We start from the raw sequence: 9149 nt of genomic DNA, 5'->3' as shown, positions 1-9149 counted from the left end.
TGCGTCGTGTATTGGTCGTGGCACGGTGTTGATACAGGACGGTGGGGTGATTGCGTACGCGTCTAGAAAGCTGGAGGTGCATGAGAATAACTATCATGTCCACGACCTTGAGTTAGCAGCTATTGTTCATGCCTTGAAGATTTGGCGGCACTATTTGTACGGTGTCCCTTGTGAGGTCTACACCGATCACCGGAGTCTACAACATCTGTTCAAATAGAAGGATCTTAACTTGCGGCAGCGGGGGTGGTTAAAGTTGCTTAAGGATTATGACATCACCATTCTATATCATCCCGGAAAGTCCAATATGGTGGCCGATGCCTTGAGTCGCAAGGTGGAGATTTTAGGCAGGTTAGCATATCTACTGGTAGTAGAGAGACCATTAGCCTTGGATGTTTAGCCCTTGGCCAACTAGTTTGTTAGATTGGATGTTTCTGAGCCGAGCCGAGTTTTGGCTTGTATGGTTTCTTAGTCTTCCCTTTATGATCGTATCAGAGAGCATCAGTATGATGACCCCCTATCTGCTTGTCCTCAAGGACACGATTCAGCACGGCGATGCCAAGGAGGTCACTATTGGAGATGACGGTGTATTATGCATGCAGGGAAGGCTTTGTGTGCCCAATGTACATGGTTTGCGTGAGTTGATTCTCTAGGAGGCTTACAGCTTGCGGTACTCCATTCATCCAGGTGCCGCGAAGATGTATCAGGACCTGAGGCAGCATTATTGGTGGAGGAGAATGAAGAAGGACATAGTGGAGCATGTGGCTCGGTGCCTAAATTGTCAGCAGGTGAAGTATGAGCATCATCAACCAGGTGGATTGCTTCAAAGGTTAGAGATCCCATAGTGGAAATGGGAGCGGATCACTATGGATTTTAGTAGTTGGACTCCCACAGACTCAGAGGAAGTTCGATGCAGTTTGGGTGGTTGTGGATAGGTTGACCAAGTCAGCTCATTTTATTCTAGTAGTGACTACTTACTCTTCAGAGCAACTGGCTCAAGTTTATATTCGCGAAATTATCGGGCTTCTTGGCATGCCGGTATCTATCATCTTTCAGATCGTGGTACACAATTTACATCACAGTTTTGGAGAGCAGCGCAGCGAGAATTGGGCACACAGGTTCAGTTGAGTACATCATTTCACCCTCAGATGGACGAACAGTCCGAGCGCACTATTCAGATATTGGAGGATATGCTTCGTGCGTGTGTGATGGAGTTTGGGGGTTCTTGGGATCAGTTCTTTCCGCTTGTGGAGTTTGCCTACAACAACAATTATCATACGTGCATTCAGATCGCCCTGTATGAGGCTTTGTATGGTAGGCAGAAGCGGAACTTGAGGAGACAACCTTAGGCTTGACCGCAGATGCAGTCCTTTCTCCGTAGAAGCGGTCTCGCAGATGTGAGCCCTTATCTGCAGAAGCGGAAGCCCTGGACTTAAGGTTGGACCACGCTTACGATGGGTTTTCCGCAGGTGCAACGTCACAGAAGCGACCCATTGGCCGCAGAAGCGGAAGTCACTAGGCAAAAAAGAGGATTTTTTTAGGGTTTCACTTCATTTTCATTTTGAGACATTGAGAGCTCGGATTGAGGCAAGATTTTGAGTGATTTTTAGATGAAGTGTTAGGGTAATGATTCTTGACTCGTTTTTGATTAATTCACAAGAATCTACTATTAATTACATCTTCTAATTTGTGTTTTGGAATTTAAATTGGGGGGAAAGGCGTAGAAGTTCTTAGACTAAATTCTTGAGTTTTGAAATGCGAAATGGGATCAGATTTGAATAATTCTTGTATGGTTGGACTCGATATCGAATGGGTATTCATATTTTATAAATATGGTCGGGTTTCGAGATATGGGTCCGGGTTGACTTTTTAAGGCGATTTTTCAATTCCTTGCTAAGATCATAATTTTATTATTTAAATTAGTTTCCTATAGTTATATTTATAGTATGAACATAGGGGAAGCTTCAAAAGAAAAAATCGGGCTAAAATTTTCAAAACAACCGTCCGGGTCGTTATTGAATATAAAGTGTGGCATTTGTATCGTAATGGCCACAATTTAACTTCAAAGGTTACGGTAATTTATCCCCCTCCCCCTCCAAATGGTTGACTAAATATGTAAAGTGTTGCCTTTGATCAAATGCTACACTTCTAGTCATCTTAGGTCATACGTTTCGAGGGGGGGCAGATGTAACGACCCGATTGGTTATTTTGTGTAATGGCGCCCGGTTACCCTTTTTATGCTTTACACATGTGTGTTTATGATTTTATGACTTGCGGGGTTGGTTAGGTTCATTCCCGGAAGCTTTTGGCTTGATTTTGACTCTTAATTCTTGACTTTGAAGTTTAAATTAGAAAATATTGACCAAACTATGATTTTTATGAAAACGACCCCGGAATCATGTTTTTATGGCTCTGATAGCTTCGTATCATGATTTTAGACTTTGGCGTATGCCCAGAATTGATTTTGGAAGTCCGTAGGTTGATTTATATTGATTTGCCGAAATTTGGCAATTTGAAGTTGAAAAGTCCAACAGTAGGTTAATTTTTAGCTATCGAGCTCGGAATTTGATTTTGGGACTTGGAATAGGCCCGTCATGGTATTTAGAACTTGTATGCAAAATTTGGTGTCGTTTTGAGTTTAATTGATAGGATTCAGACGTTTAGTTGTAACTTTAGAAATTCTTAAACTTTTCTTTGAAATTCATGTGTTTTAGCATTCGATTCGTAGTTGTAGATGTTATTTTTGTGTTTTGATCGCACGAATGAGTTTGTATGATGTTCTTGGACTTTTTGTGGATATTTGGTTTGGAGCTCCGAGGGCTCGAATGAGTTTTGTACCTGTATCAGAATGGTTTTGAATTTAAAAAGAACTGCTGGTGTGCTGGTGCTATGATGTCGCAATTGCGACTTCCCCTTCGCAATTGCGAAAGTAGCAGGAATTTAGCATTGTTCGCATTTGCGAACAAACATTCACTTTGCAATGAAGTCTAGTTCGCAATTGCGAGGTTGCATGAGGTTGTCTGGGTTGGCAAATGCGAGCTCTGGTTCGCAATTGCGAGGAGCTCAGACTCTCGCGGCCCGTACCCTAGAGCAGCAAGTCAAGATTGATCAGGTCCCAAAGGTTATACCGGTACAACCTGTTGCTCCGGTTCAGTCCGTGTTTAAGATAACAACATGAGAGGAGGAGCAACTTAGGCTCGAGAGATTCAAGAAGTATCGCTCTCCTACTTCAGTGGTTTAGCTTCAAAGGATGCATAAGATTTTCTCGAGGAGTGCCACCGTATATTCTCCGCACTAGGGGTATTGTGGAGATGAGCGGGGTTGCTTTCACTACTTTCCGATTGTCTGGAGCGGCATATCAGTGGTGACAAGTGTACGAGTAGGGTAGCCCAACCGAGGCAGCTTCACTTACACAGACTCGATTTTCAGAGTTATTCTTGAGAGAGTTTGTTCCTCAAACCCTTAGGGATGCATGGCGCGCAGAGTTTGAGCAACTGTGCTAGGGTATTATGACAATGTCGGAGTATGCTGTGCGATTCAGTGATTTGTCCACACATGCACATGCCTTAGATTCTACAGTCAAAGAGCGAGTCCGTCAATTTATCGAGGGGCTCAACTATGGTATTAGATTCAACATGGCTAGAGAGGTTGAAACATATACCCCATATCAGCAGGTGGTAGAGATTGCACGGAGGTTGGAGAGTATGGGGGCCGTGAGAGAGATGATAAGGAGGCCAAGAGGCCTCAAGGCACTGGAGGATTTAGTGGTGGACACGCCGCAGCTACAACCCGTCATGATAGAGGCTATGTGAGTCCTCCAGTTTACTCATCACTTCCAGCTTCTAGTGGTGCTCCGGGTATTCCGAGGTCTTAGGTTGCACACTTTTCTCATCTACTTTCTAGTGCATCTCCTACACGGGGTGCCTTCAGCGGTCAGTCCAACCTACCAGGCCCGAGCCAGTCCCTAGCATCCACGCCCACCGAGAGCTTGCTTTGAGTATGGTGATACCCGCCACATGGTTAGAGACTGCCCCAGACTCAGGAGGGGTGCACCTCCATAGACTACTCAGGCTCCACGGATTCAGTCAGGTCCACAGACTTCTCAGGCCATGATTGCTGCCCCAGTTACTAACCCACCCGCATAGCCAGCTAGGGGTGGGTGACAAGCGGGTAGAGGTCACCCTAGAGGGGGATGCCAAGCTAGATTTTGTGCTTTTCCGGGTAGGACAGAGGCGGTTGCTTCACACTCAGTCATTACATATATGGTTCCGATTTTCCATAGAGATGCAACAGTCTCATTTGATGCGGGATCCACTTATTCATATGTGTCATCTTACTTTACTCCGTATTTGGATTTATCTCGTAATTCTTTGATTTCTCCTTTTTATGTGTCCACGCCTGTGGGTGTCACACCCCTTTCTTCCCCTACAAAAGATATATATATTATGGATAGTTGTGGGTTAAAGAGTTTTTACAATTAAAGTGATAATTTGAAATAGGAATTATTTTATTGTTGAGAGTCGCCACGAAATTAATTTTTGGGTGTTCCAAGTCACTTTTTATTTGAATCCCTAGTCAAAGAAAAGTTTGACTCTATTATTATTGATCTGCGAAAATAAAGTCTGGGTAAGAAATTCTGTTGACCGGGGAGAAGGTGTAAAGCATTCTCCGAGTCTCGTGATTCTAGCACGGTCGCTTCGTTGACTTAAACTTGGCTTGAATTAATTTTGGACAAAACTGTAATTTATATAATTTTTATATTTTACCTATCCGCTTTATTTTTGGATTATTAGAAATATTAAAGAAAATTTTGAATAATAAGATGTCATAAGCACACTACGCAAGCGAATGCGTGATCGAAACGAAATTTATTAATTTTATCATAAAAGCGTTACACAAGCGAATCTGCTGTTATGACAAGGATTATTAGTAAATTATTACTTTTGAAAAAGTTACTACACTCGAAGAAATTAATTAAATTCAAGTAACGCGCACGTAAGCGAATCTGCGATATTAGCAAAGGATTAATTAAATTAAAAATTAATTAAAGCTAGTAGATATGGTATGAGATTATTGAACTAAATTATTGAATGTTAATATCACGCTACACAAGCGAGTCCGTAAATAAAAAAAGTTAAAACACACCTGCTAGTTGTCTAGCCTTTAAATTAATTAAAAACAATTAAGCTATTAAGAAGAGAGAAAAAAAGATAGTTATTAAAAGAGACATCCACTTTTATTGGATCTATTGGAAGAAACTTGTCATTTGGACTAGCTTATGATTATCTTAGAAAAGAGGAATTTACATAGAATGCAATCTTTTTTAGACTTAATTAAATTTCCTACAACTATTTTTACAAAATTAAATATACTACAATTTATTTTAAAATCTTACCTTTTTAATTAAATTATGTACAACTTTTCATATCCTAAAATCTCTCCATTGAGATTTTCTCTCACCTAAAAAAATATCTCTTAACATTCTTTCTCACCTAAATGTATCTCTCACCTAGAGCATCAAAATACTTCATCCCATTTTATGTCATAGACATAAGAAGCCTATGAAAATGTTATACTGATTTTCTTTCTATTACCCTAAATAAGGATAGTATCTTATTTCTGGGTGTTTGATTTTAGTTGGAGACTGCACTATTATGGAATATTTATAACCAGTTTCCTAATTTGTAGGAAATCTACCGTATTTGAGGTATAACATGTACTATGTTTTTGTTGTAGAATATGTTATGTAGTTAAAAGTTGTAAATCATAAAATATTTTTTGAATTCATCAACAAGTATGAATATACCCCCTTGAAAATGGGCCAGCTATTTATTATTTTTTTATAAAGAAGAAAGAAATGGGCCATCTAGCTTAATTGGTATTGGACCTGCAGAAATTGAGTTTCTTGGCCCACATAGTTATTTAAAAAATGGGAAATCTAGCATGCTTCAATGCTTCAGACCTGGACTTAATTTATTGGGCCCAATTACTTTATCTCTTACATGATGCATCATGGCTCATTAGTTCCAAAAGCCTACTACTAATTTAATTACTACTAATAAATAAATACTACAATCCAGTTAGCCTGAAAGTAACCGAGCGAGCAAATAATAGTGATAAAACTCTTAGGTTATTACCAATAAAAATACAATGAGTCAGGAGAAGAAATGGGTGCATGACAAAAATTAACCACATTACCAAACTAAAACCCTGAATCTACTTGACTTTTAGCTTAATACAAAAACTTTTCTTACTTCAAAATTAATCCTTTCACCACTTATCAAAAGAGCCACAAGATACTAAAAATTTCATCTAAACTATTATCCAACTCAAAGTACATAACGAACAATGAAAATAGATAAACAAACAGAGACAACATAATTTAAAGAAAAAATAATAATATGATAGAAGAACAAATAGGTAATGGAACATTCGCTAAGCTTAAAAAAATGAGGTAAACAAAAGAAATGGACTTTTTAACAACTAAATAACACACTAACAGGGTATTGTTTTGTAAACAAAAGGTAGTAGCTAAATACTACATATTTACATGCTATAACATAGATGTAACAATTATCTTGGAACAAAATGAGATATTACATTTTTCACCAATCAAACGGGTTCAAATCGTTTCATTGTCATCAAGAATCTATAATACAAAGGTTTAAGAGTTACCTTATTTGCAACAAAATGAAATTCAACGGTGAAAGAGCAGAAAATCAGTAACAAAGACAGCAAAAATATCGACGAAACAACAATGAATTCATGTTAAAACAGCCCATAAATCTCACCAAAACTAGTGATTCTTCAAGAGAAAGAACTCAGAATCAAACTCTAAGACTCTTATATGTTTCTGAAAGATTTTGCACTCTAAGACTCAACCAAAAACTCACAATTTTCAGCTTACTCTTTATGTGTCCAGCTGCTGGTTTTTTTTCAAGTTTTTGTGTATTCAAGCAACTTTAAAGATGTATGTAAATGTGATAGAGTGTCTCTGTCAAGTGTGGGAAGAGCAGCTCCTTAAATAGACAAATAAAGTTACTTTTTGGACAGATTTCGGTTCACCAAAAGTCTGTCCAAAAAGGACTGACTTTGTGTGCTAAGTATTGTTCAAAGGCTGTCCATATGGTGAAATGACAGGCTAAATATCTACTAAATATGTCATTTCAACCACCATACTAGTAAAACGTAGGCTACTAGTACCCTATTTTATGATAAAATTACCTAAACTTCAGCTTTTATAATATTAGTAGCAACCTATGTAATTCAAAACAAATAAGAAACAAGTAACTGGAATTGATTAAATTGATAAGGCAAACATACTTGGATTGCAACCAAAATTAGCATTCAAACCAACTAGATTAAAATCACTTCAACTTATGCAAATTAACATAGAGCGGCTGAAACTATAACTTATTGCACTAAACATATTTAACATAACATCGCTACACTATCGGATAATAATTAATAGCAATAAACGACTAAAGATTAGATAATACGACTATTTCAAAATACACTAATGCAGCCAAACGAATCAGCAATAACCAAAACGAGTGAAAAAATCAAACGAAACCTAAACTTAATAAAAAACAAAAACAGAAAAGGAAAGAAAGAAAATAAAAAGAAATGGAGGTAGGGTTTTACCACACGACGATATTTGAGGCGACTCGAGCAAATGAGAAGATGTTGGGGACATCAAGTAGCGAATTTCAAACCCCGAAACACACGTTTCCTTCAGGAAAACGCTAATACAAATGAGTTTAGGACAATACCTGTTAATCGGGCCGGGCTGACCCATTTACAGCCCGGTTCAGCCCGGTACTGTAGCATGGGGGCGGGCCGGGACGGGTTGGGCAGGGGAGCGGGTTTTAAACGAACAGTTTTTTTATACCGGTGCAGCGGAACCCGCTAAGCCTGTTAACCCGTTAACGGATTGTTAACGGGCTACAGCCCGGTTCAGCCCATTAACGGGTTGTTAACGGGCTACAGCCCGGTTCAGCCTGTTTATTAATATATTTTTTTAATGGACCAACTGAAACTCCTGATATTGACACTTGTATTTTTGATCTACACAAATATTTAGAAATATTATATAATTATTATACTAATATTGTTAATGCTTCTTCTGCTGTAGATTCAAATATTCCTTCAAGTTCAGTTTCAACATCTGGGACCAGTGCTTTGGATGATAATGGCGGTGTTGAAGATTATTTGATTTGGTCTACACTAGGGGAGTATCAACAAACCAGTAGCAGGAATATTGATGAACTTCAATTCTACTTGCAAAAGTCAGTAGAGCCCCGCATAAAGGAATTTCTATCACTGGGTTGGTGGAGGAGCAACTCAAATAAATTTTCTGTTCTTCGGCCATGGCTCGAGACGTGCTAAATGTGCCGATTTCAACAGTCGCATCAGAGAGAGCATTTAGCCAAGCAAGGCAGCAACTAGGAGATACCCGTCATTCATTGGGTAGCAACGCTTTGAAAATTCTAGTGTGCTTCAGAGATTGGTTAAGATCATAACAACGAAATCATGGGCGTGACGAAGTTGATGAAGCGGAGGACCAAGAAATTGGAGATATAATGGTTTATGGTGCTGATTCAACCAATGCCGAAAATCAAGAACCTCATGTTGACGTGGATGAACTTACAAAAATGATGCAAAGCATGTGATGTACTATTTTTTTTTTATAAATATTGTAAACTTCTAATTTATAAGTTCAAAAATAACAAAATCAAAAAAGAACTTGCAACTTAATTTGAAGTATTATATATTATTCAATAAAAATATCAAATGAAAGTCTTCGAAGCTTGATCCTTACATATTGCCTATTGGTCTTATTAAATAATTTTTTGTAGCCACTTACTTTCAAATTTTAATTTTAAACTTATAAAATTCAAATTTCAAATTTAAAACTTTAAACTTTAAACTTCAAAGTTTAATTCTAAGCCTTAAAAGTTTTCAAACACTTAAGTATCAATAACATTGAATAAGAAAAATAAAATTTACTTTAAAAAAAAAATAAAAAATTTTACGGCCCGCTAACAGCCCACTAACAGCCCGCTAAGCCTGAACACGGACGGACAAAAAAAAACTCAAAAAAGTACAGCCCGCTAACTCAGCCCGCAACGTTAAACGGACGGGCTATTTTT

Source organism: Nicotiana tabacum, chromosome 24 (genome assembly GCF_000715075.1).
Source record: "Nicotiana tabacum cultivar K326 chromosome 24, ASM71507v2, whole genome shotgun sequence".
NCBI lineage: Eukaryota > Viridiplantae > Streptophyta > Magnoliopsida > Solanales > Solanaceae > Nicotiana > Nicotiana tabacum.
Note: the sequence above shows the minus strand (reverse complement) of the source record.